Source organism: Pelodiscus sinensis, chromosome 3 (genome assembly GCF_049634645.1).
Source record: "Pelodiscus sinensis isolate JC-2024 chromosome 3, ASM4963464v1, whole genome shotgun sequence".
NCBI lineage: Eukaryota > Metazoa > Chordata > Testudines > Trionychidae > Pelodiscus > Pelodiscus sinensis.
Genome location: NC_134713.1, coordinates 174870836 through 174881011, shown reverse-complemented (window position 1 = coordinate 174881011; position 10176 = coordinate 174870836). Strand labels below are relative to the sequence as shown.

The following is a 10176-nucleotide window of genomic DNA, read 5'->3' as shown; positions in this document are numbered from 1 at the left end:
GGCTGCCCCGCTGCAACCTGGACCTTGTGCTGGGCGGGGCGGTCCAGTCCAGTCCAGTCCAGTCCGTCCCCAGCGCCTCCCGCAGGAGAGACCCGCCCCGCTGCTCGGCGCTGTACCCGGAGCCGGGCCCCTGCGACCGATAGTGCGCGGGGGAGAGCCCGAGCCCGAGCCCGTCCCGTGCGCCGGCAGCGAGCCCGCTCTTGGCAGGTGGCTTTGCCTCGCAGTCAGGTGGCTCGGGGGTGCGGCGCGGCCCCTCGCTCGCTCGCTCCCTGCCTGGGCACGGCTCGCTGCTGCCTGGCAGTTCGCAGGCTGGGAGGTCCCGGGGCGTGGTTCAGTGTCACTTCCCTGGTGATCTTCGGAAATACTCCTGCCTCTGGGCACAAGAGCCCCTCGGCTGGCTCGGGGTGCGGCTAGATTGTCTCCCCCTGGTCTATTAGCGGCCCTCCCATTGGTTGCGTTGCAAGTGTAACTTCTCTGGCACACAGAGGTAGTGAGAGTTGTCTTTTGGCTGAAAGATGCTGCATGTCCTCATCTCCAGTGAAGTGAGTGGGAGTCCAGGGCTCCCCGCACTTCACAAGATTTGTTGGAGGGAGGGAGAGAGAGAGAGTGAGAGAGTGTGTGTGTGTGTGTGTGTGTGTGCGCGACCGATCGACCTTCGTGCTAGTTGGCGATTTTCAGCTCTTCATAGAAGACACATCTTAAGCAAATGTAGTGAAACAAATTAACAGACTTTTTACTGCCAATTTGTTACAGGTAAATCCCAGGGACTCACTGTTTGTGGAAGTGGCCTGTGTTATTAAGGAAGACTAGTGTCACAACAGGTAGGTACTCCGTTTTACTTAAGCTGCGAAAGGGATAATAGAAGTTGTTTTCAGGTCCTGTGCTCAAAAATGGACTATTGGTGGAACTCTTCTTTTATTAGAGTACTCCTTAGCACAGTGGGGCTGCCCTTTTTGTCCCCAAGGTATTACCTCAATAAATATGTTTAGTAATACTGTTTATTGACCAAACAGTGGGTCTTACCCAGAGTATTACTTGAATGTAAAATGGATGTGTTCATCACAATGTCAGTTTTGTTACTTATCAACATGATATCAAAATTAGGTGTTCAGGTGCTATTGTGATGGCTTTATAAATACACTGTAAAGTATTAAATTATATTATTCTGCAGGGATAGAAGTGTGTTTTACGAAAATGGTTATCATGTAACACTGATACCTTTTAAAAAGTGTTGTTTTTGAATATATGAATATTGTATGGTAAATACCGGTTAAGCTTTACTTTCTGAGACCTGTGATGTTTTAATTAGATAGGTTTTATCAGGTCATTATCTTTACAGACTTGTGCAGTAGTAATACATTTATTTAAAAAAACCTAAAATTAAATATTTATTGATGTGCACCTGCTACCGCAAATAAATATGTTTAGGAGTACTTGGCATGCTTCTAATGAACTGCACATTTACTGTTCCCCTTCTCCCTCTCTGAAATACAATATGCAGACTTTTTCAGTATTTCCTGTTTGATGCAACACCATAGCATGTATTGTTCTGGGTCATTACACACTTGCCATTGAACAGCGATGGAGACTGAAGCCTGTCTGCATTGCTGATTACTACTTCCTCCCACTCCACTGACCTATGCAGCCACCCACTTTGAAAGTTGCTTTATAACGAAGTTAATATAATGGAGAGATTAGGGAATGTGGAAAACAAGGTTTTATGTTCTTTCTTTAGGTAGACTCTGGTCTCCAATACTGTTCAGTAATGGATCTGTTGTTGCAAGCAGAATTTCAGCATTACAAGGCACTTCTTGACATGGAGACCAGACATGGACAATTTCAAGCTTCCAAACTGAAACTTTTTAAGGACATTTTGTAGGCACTTGGAAACAGATCTAAAATGGATACACATATGCAAGCTTAACTCTTGCTGTAGTGTTTAGTATTTTTCTCCCTTTATTACATGGGATATTTACAAGGATACAGAATTTTTAAGAGTTAATCTGTATCTTCATTTTCTATTATACTGTAGTTGTTAGCACTAAATATGATGGTATCACTCAGAGGCTCCAGTCAGAATAGGAGCACTGTTATCCTAGATACTAGAAAAGAGAGAATCTTGCCCTGGAGTAGGGGTGGGCAGTAAGTGGCCCCATGGACTGAATGTGGTTCACCGGGGTTAAAGATGCTTTATTTATCAACGCGTCCACAGGTTGGACATTCCTGGCCAATAGGATCTGTGGGAAGCTGCTCTAATTGGGACACCCCTTCCTGCAGCTCCCATTTCCTGGGGGGAAAAAAGGGAAGGCACTCTCATGGGATAACTGGTTAAAAGATAGGAAACAAAGGGTCAGAATAAATGGTAGGTTTTGAGAACAGAGAGAGGTAACGACCCTGTAGGGGTTTATACTGGGACCAACCCTATTCAGCATGTTCGTAAATGATCTGGAGAACGGGGTAAACAGTGAGGTGACAAAATTTGAGGATTTAATAAACTATTCAAGATAGTTAAGTATGAAGAACTTCAAAAAGATCTCACAAAACTAGGTGACTGGGCAACAAAGTGGCAAATATCAAAGTGGCAAATGAATTTGAATGTTGATAAATGCAAAGTAAGGCATATTGGAAAACATAATCCCAACTATACACATAAAATTATGGGGATTAAATTAGTTATTACCACTCGAGAGAGATCTTGGAGTCATTGTGGATAGTTCTCTAAAAACTCAATGTTCAGCAGCAGTTAAAAGCAAACAATGTTAAGAAAGGGAGAGAGAATAAGACAGAATATTGCTTCAATATAAATATTGCATGCAGATGTGGTCACATGATCTCAAAAAAGGTTTCTCGGCATTGGAAAGTTCAGAAAAGGCAGCTGTTCCAAACCCTTGTTGCCCATATGAGGAGAGATTAATAAGATTTCTACCTTAGAAAAGAGGAGGCTATGGGGGGATAAGATAGAGGTCCATAAAATCATGACTGGGGTTGAGAAAATAAATTAGGAAAAGTTATTTACTTATTCCCATAACACAAGAACTAGGAGTCATTACATAAAATGAATAAGTAGCAGGTTTAAAACAAACGTAAGGCAGTATTCCTTCACACAGTGCATAATCTGTGGAACTCCTTGCCAGAGGATGTTATGAAGACTAGGACTTTATGCATTTATCTAGTTTTTTTTTAACCTTCTTAGAGGATAGGTCCATCAATGACTGTTAGCCAAAATGGGTAGGAATGATGTCCCTAGCTTCTGTTCGTCAGAAACAGGGAATGGCTCACTTTATGATTACTTATTCTTTTCATTCCCTCTGGAGCATCTGGCATTAGCCATTGTTGGCAGACCGGATCTTGGGCTAGATGGACCTTTGGTTAAGGGTGAGGCTTAGCAGTGAAGGTTAACCAGCAGGGGCTGGTGAAAATTAGTGCAAAGTAAGTGAAAAAATGTTTTCCCATGTTAATTGTAACATTTTACATCTCATTAGCAGCTAGTTCTAGTCTAAACTTGAAAGTTGTTATACTTACATAAATATTTCAGATACAGATGTGAATTTTTACTGAAATAATTATGTATGGACACAAAGTTTTACAGAGGTGCCTTATACCAGTATATTTTAAAGTGTATTTTCTTATGAGAAGGAAAATAATGGTATAAGCACATTTATCTCACTTAACTATGTTTACTTCAGTTACTTTAACTACACCCTTAGAGCTGAGCAGCATTTGTGAGTATATGAGCATGAAGTCTTTAAGTAAGAGGCTAACTCAAAGTGAATTTGATGAGAATTACACTGAAAAGGAAACAGCATTAAGAACTCCCAAATTAGTATAGTAAGGGCCAGTGTTTAGATTAAAGATGCGCATAATCAATTTAACCCAATAAAATAACAGACAAAGGAAGATGAGAAAGGAAGTCAGCTAGACTCCTCAAATTAAGAAATTAGCTATTGGATGTTCAATTAACAAATATAATTATTTTGTAGCATTTGATTCTCTTGAGGGAAAGACAGATGCAGTTGAGTTTTATCTTTCATAAATGGGAGTTTACAATAATTTTCCAGTCATTCTAAGTGAACTTTGAAAATGTATTAGAAACATTTACAATGACTATTTAATGGTTACATCACCAAAAAGACTAAAAATTTATAGACACATACACTTCCTTTTCAACAACAGGGTATCCAAATGCATTATTTTGTATTTACTTAATTTGCATGTGCAAATTTCTCTAATTGTATACCTACATTTCTAGGCATAATTGTGTATATGTTTTTGTGTATATCTTCTACCTGTTTTGAAATTTTGTTCCTGTTGCTCATCTACATTCACTTATTTTTAAATTGTTTGTTTGTAAGTCCTGATAATTCATACAGAACAAAATATGCATTTCTGAAATGTAAGTCAGGAAATCATAATTACTGTGTCACAATTTTAGGAGCTGAGATAGTTGAGCGTCTTGGGTTCTTCACAATCTGTTACTCTTAAAAGTTTTGACAATCCTGTCTTGTGGGATCCTACAACACCGGAGCCACAAGTGGCTCAGTGTTCTGTTCACATATCTAGAACCCTGCAGCACTGTGAGTGAAATGTCCAGTCATGTGAGCATTCACCTGCATCATCGGACAAAACAGAAAGCATTAGGCAAACAGTCCTGTTGGGGGAGCTGCTGCATTTAATTTTTCAGCCTCTCTTCTGCTTTCCCTTGAGTGGAGCCTATATTAGGGATGTTAAATTTAGATTAATTGGGTAATCGAATAGTCAATGCAATGACTGTTCTATTAGTCAATAAGAGTGCCTCTGACTTTGAAGTGTAACAACAGCCTGAGGGCTGTTGCTACACTTCATAGGCGAAAGCACTGCAGGAAGCATGGGGCCAAAGCAGGGACTCAAGCAGTCCCTCGCTGGCCCTGTCCTCCCCATGGTGTTTCCAAGTGGCAGTGCCGCATGAAGCCTGGGGCCAGCAGGGGAGTCCCCAGCTGGGCCTGTGTTGCATGCGGTGTTTCAAAGTGGCAGACCATGGGCTCTATGTGGTGCTGCTGCTTTGAAACGCTGCATGCAGCTCCCAGAGTCCCCAGCTGACCCCGTGGTCCATGTGGCACTGCTGCTTTGAAACACCGCGGGGAGCCCGGCGTCAGGCTCCACGCAGCGTTTCAAAGTGGCAGCTTTGCATGGAGCCCATGGTCAGCAGGAGAGTCCCCAGCCGACTCTGGGCTCCACATGGTGCTGCCGCTTTGAAATGCTGCGTGAAGCCCCCAGCTGGTCCCAGGATGCACACAACATTTGAAGTACCTCTTCCCCTTCTGCCTCTTCTTTTTGATAGAGGCAGCAAGGGTGGGGAAGCAACTAGCTGTTTGTGTCGGCTATCTGATAGTCGACTAGTCATTCATATCCCTAGCTTGCATCCAGCCACATAACTTCTGGTGAAGAACTGACATAGTGGGCTAAGAAATGGATGGATGGAGTTGGAGGAATTGGGGATGCAGATCTTAATTCATTACAGGCGGCCCCTGTCGGGAGCATCGTAACTCAAACCCACATTTATGATAGATGCCGTGTGCCATTGTTAATGCGGGACGAGGATGTAAGTCGGGGGTTTTCAGCCCCTTCTGCACTTACAAAAATGGTCATAAGTGCAGGGAGTCACAACTCAGGCCATTGTAAGGCGGTGGTTTCCTGTAAACCGATGATGTGATGTACTGGATAACACCATGTAGTACTTAGAGTACCTTAGAGTCTAACAAAAATGTACTGAATCATGAGCTTTTGTGGGTAAAACCCACTTCATCACATGAGTTGGAGTGGTACTAACAGAAAGCAAAATATATACAACAGCAAAAAAGGTACCTGTAAATCATAGGACCCGTGTGTTCTCAATTATTGGTACTGGAAGACGGTAAGTTGTGGCCATGTTTGGTCTGAGATGCTCCAGCTTTTAAAGGTAAATAGTAAGGAACACTTTAGATCAGAATTAAACACAGACAGTAAATTGTTCAGGCTATTTTAAGTAAAGTGTATGAGTCTCATACATCTTTCATATTTCAGGTGAACTTTTTCAAATGTAATATATTTGCAATGGCAAACAACCTACTTTGTTCTGATTTTAAGTGTACATCTGTAGGATTGATCGTAGGAGACCTATGCCAAGAGTTCTAAACTGGTTGCAGTGTTACAACTCTTCTAGAGCATAGTTCTATGCTTTTAACGAGAAAAATGTGTGTTAGTACGCTAATTTTGTTGCATCTCTTTTCTGTATTCTTTTGGCTGCTTAAATATCTAACACATTCTTCTGCATGGGAAAACTAGATTGTTAGTCAACCTTGCCTAAAACAGATCTTCATCAGATTATCAGCTTCTAACTAGCAGGAGCCTTTCTATATGCTTATAATAGGAGAAAATACAGGGAGTAAAAATGAGAATATGGGAAGAGTTGAGAAAAGGATACATGGGCACTGAAGTTTTTGTAAATACTCTTTCTCCTTCCTCCCCATAGCTGATGAACTACTACTGCTTTCCAGACATTTTTCATTTTTGCCCTTAAATTAATTTTGATCTTCCCAGTTGCAGGAATTGGCTCTTGCAGAATGCCCTTAGCCTAAATGACGAGTGAAGATCTAGTTTTCTATATGTGTTTAAAAAAAAAAATTCCAAGGGCTACTTTGATTGCTCTTTCATTATATACTTTCAGGGATTCTTCCTCTTCTTTCTACATAGCTCTGGTTCTTGGTCCCCATCTCTTCTCCCTCCAGTTTTTTTTTTTGGGGGGGGGGAGGCAGGTGGCAGGTGTGTTAACCTCACCTGCAAACACAAATTCAACTACTATTTCTGTGCAGAGATGTACCAATCTACCTATCTGTTCCAGACTGGTCAGCTTCTGTCCAAGCTAAAGTCTCAGCCTGGCCCTCTATCTCTTGGACGTTCAGTTAGCTCATGATCAATGTAGCTCTTAATCTCCCACCATCACCTCCCCACAAGCCCTTCCTGAACTCCATCAGCCTGCCTGTCACTCATGCTTGCAACTTGGGAGACATCTTCAACCAGGATGTCTCTGTGGGTCCTCCTACCCAGCTGATATACAAGTCTTACAGATTCTTTTTGCATTGCATCTCTAAGATACAACCTTATTTTGTCCTCCATTCAACTAAAATTCTTGTCTGGGCTCTCACCATCTTGCATCTCAATTACAGCTATCTATTTTTCTTTGGCATTGACAAATGCAGTCTTTCCCTCTTCACATCCATTCAGAACGCTTTGGCAAAGATCATTTTCCTAGCCTGTCACTTTGACTAAGTCAGCTCTCTTTTTGCATCCCTTTATCGGTTCGTTCTTCTCTGTTGCACCAAACTATACAATTTGGCTTCTCTTTTTAGGTGCTTCACAGCCTACCTAGTCTCTCTCATTCAGTACTAAGAACTTGACTCCTGCCTACAGTTGCCCATGATGACATCCTCCATTGCCCGCTTGTTAAATTTTCAAACAAGCATCTTTGTTTTCTCATGTACTACACCTTGCATGAGAGGAACACCTTACAAACATTTGCCAAACCTCTTGATTTTTCTCCTTCACTCCTCCCCTTCTCCCTTAAACTTTGCCATGATTCTTACAAAAAACTTGACAATGCTTAGGCCACTGGTGTTTTGAGAACATCAGCTATCATATGATCAGTATTATCTCACTGTTTCCTAGCATCTATTTCCTCTTTGTGGCAGGTGCTGCTTTTTTTTATTCTGCATTTGCATAGAGGCTTCAAGCACAGTAGGGTCATGGTCTGAGATGTGGCTCCTAGGTCAGCATTGGGCACCCTAGACCAGTGAGTGGGCTGCCTTCCTTCATTTCAATGGACTACAAGATTGTTGTACCTAAGATGATCTCCTGGGATAGATTTTAGTTTTGCTAAGTGCGCTTGTGTACTTAGAATTTGCAGAGTGTGCCGATTGATCTGTGGGGATATGTCTACACTACCACCCTAGTTCAAACTAGGGTGGTAATGTAGGCAACCGGAGTTGCAAATGAAGCCCGGGATTTGAATTTCCCAGGCTTCATTTGCATAAAGCCGGGCGCCGCCATTTTTAAATGTCCGCGCCGCGTGGCTACACGCGGCACGGAGTCTGCACTAGCGGACATTTAAAAATGGCGGCACCAGGCTTTATGCAAATGAAGCCCGGGAAATTCAAATCCCGGGCTTAATTTGCAACTCCGGTTGCCTATATTACCACCCTAGTTCGAACTAGGGTGGTAGTGTAGACATACCCTAGCAGTGCTTTAATTAGATGCAGGTTGGGCCTGCTGTAGATGGGGGGCTGCTCCGACTGGGCTGGAGTGTTCCCTCCTTTCCTACCCCCTGCACATCCTGGCCTGGCCCAGATAGCTGTGGATGAGGGCTGCTCTGTCTGGTGCCCGTGGAGCTGAAGCAGCATCCCTCCCTGTGATGGGCAGGTGTTTGCTCCAGCCCCAACCACTTAATCATTAACATCCCTACTGCAATCAGCATTGCATCTCACTTCAAGTGTCATTGCTTTGTATGCGTGTCACTTTAGTAATATCAGTATGAAAAAAATGACACTGATGGAAAACAGCAGAATCCGGCAATCTTTACCATTGCTCAGGCACAACAAAATGTCTTGCATGCTGCGTATAGAACGCTGAAGCACCACAGGTGGCCTCAGGCTGGAGGATGCCCACCACTGTCCAAGGTTTTATGATTATACAGCTAATGACAATGGTTAATGTAAATAATTCCTACTACATTTGGGAGGGGGTTGTACTCCTGTATTGTAGGCTGTGTGATCAAGTAAATGGAAGATCCTAAAGCTAAATCAATGTGTGTGACATCCTCCCCCCACTGCCCTAGGTCGCTTCCTCCCCCCTTCTCACCAGACTCCTTGCCCTCCTGGGGTTCTTTCAAGGAATTTGCAGTCCTCAATGCCCATCCCCCCTGTAGGCTCCATCCCCTGTCTTTCTCCTCTGTGCTTCTTTTCTGCTCCGCATCCCTTTGGTTCCTTCTCTCTCTCCTCTGCCTCCTCCTCTGACCCCATGTGTCCTTATTTACCTCTGGGTCCTCTGCCTCAACTCAGTCCCCCAGCCTGCTGCCTGAGGAAGCCCACTCTCTCCCTGCTGGGGAAGCGTTTGGTCGCCCGGCAACCATGCCCCAGCTGGCCCCTTGTGTGTCCACGCTGGTGCAACTCTCCTGCCACCTTACCTCCTGCTGCAGCTGAGCCGTGCTCCTGGAGTTCCGCAGCCCCGGCCACACTGCGCGACCTGCCGGCGGCTGCTTTCTGCTTCCCTGCTACTCTTCAAGACCCAGGAGAGAGGGATCGCAAGTGAAAAACTGAATCTAGCTGCAACCCCCCGCTTGGGGTCGTGACCCACAGTTTGAGAAACACTGTCCTAATGACTTCACTATCTCTTCAGTTAGGGTATGTCTACATTGCTTTCGTCTTTCAAGAGAGGAATGCAAAGCAGATACAAAATAAGTGAGCAACTAAAGGTATGTCTACACCGAATTCCTGTTTCGAGAGGGGAATGAAAATGCAGCCGAGCGAAATTGAAAATGAAGCACGGATTTGAATTTCCCGTGCTTCATTTGCATAATTGCGTCCGGCTGCTATTTCGAAATGCCCTATTTCGAGATAAAACATGCCATATAGATGCGGTTATTTTGAAAGAACCCCCTTTTTTTGAAATAACGCTTCTTAAAAAATGAGGTTTAATGGTTATTTCGAAAGAAGGGGTTTCTTTCAAAATAACTGCATCTACATGGCATTTTTAAATTTCGAAATAGGGTATTTCGAAATAGCAGCCAGATGCGATTATGCAAATGAAGCATGAGAAATTCAAATCCGCACTTCATTTGCAGTTTCGCTCGGCTGCATTTGCATTCCTCTCTCGAAACAGAATTCAGTGTAGACATACCTTTAGTTGCTCACTTGCTTTGTTTCTTGTTCATCTCCTGGAAATGTGAGGCAGAGAAGAAGTTGAAAGACGAAAGCAAGAAAATGAATTAGTTATTAGGGAAGTACAAAGAATCTCATAACTTCAGATCTTCCCTGCTTTTTCATATTTTCTCATAACAAGCAGACAAATTGCTATAGTTTACTTGTAAAAGTTTCTGGTTTACATTAGATACCAACAAAGGTAGATGTGAGGTACCTCTCTGTTAAGAGTTAATAAGGGTATGAAAAA

At 43.1% G+C, this 10176-nt stretch overlaps 1 protein-coding gene and 1 long non-coding RNA gene across 5 annotated transcripts in view; one reads left to right on the top strand and one right to left on the bottom strand.

Annotated features, from left to right (window-relative positions):
• Positions 1 to 10176, top strand: part of ASB3 (ankyrin repeat and SOCS box containing 3) — a 113770-nt gene that overhangs the window by 100 nt on the left and 103494 nt on the right. For 2 of the 4 annotated variants that reach the window (XM_006122106.4, XM_014573102.3), the window contains exon 2: positions 754 to 821. The gene's annotated coding sequence lies outside the window, so the exon portion shown is untranslated. Of the gene's footprint in view, positions 1 to 49; positions 208 to 334; positions 488 to 753; positions 822 to 10176 lie in introns of those variants that run through there. The other 2 variants (XM_014573103.3, XM_014573104.3) reach the window with 2 other exon arrangements.
• Positions 4526 to 9286, bottom strand: LOC142828059 (uncharacterized). Its single transcript, XR_012902984.1, has 3 exons — positions 9194 to 9286; positions 5842 to 6192; positions 4526 to 4607 (listed from the first exon to the last, which is right to left on the bottom strand). It is a non-coding gene; the product is annotated as an uncharacterized LOC142828059 (long non-coding RNA).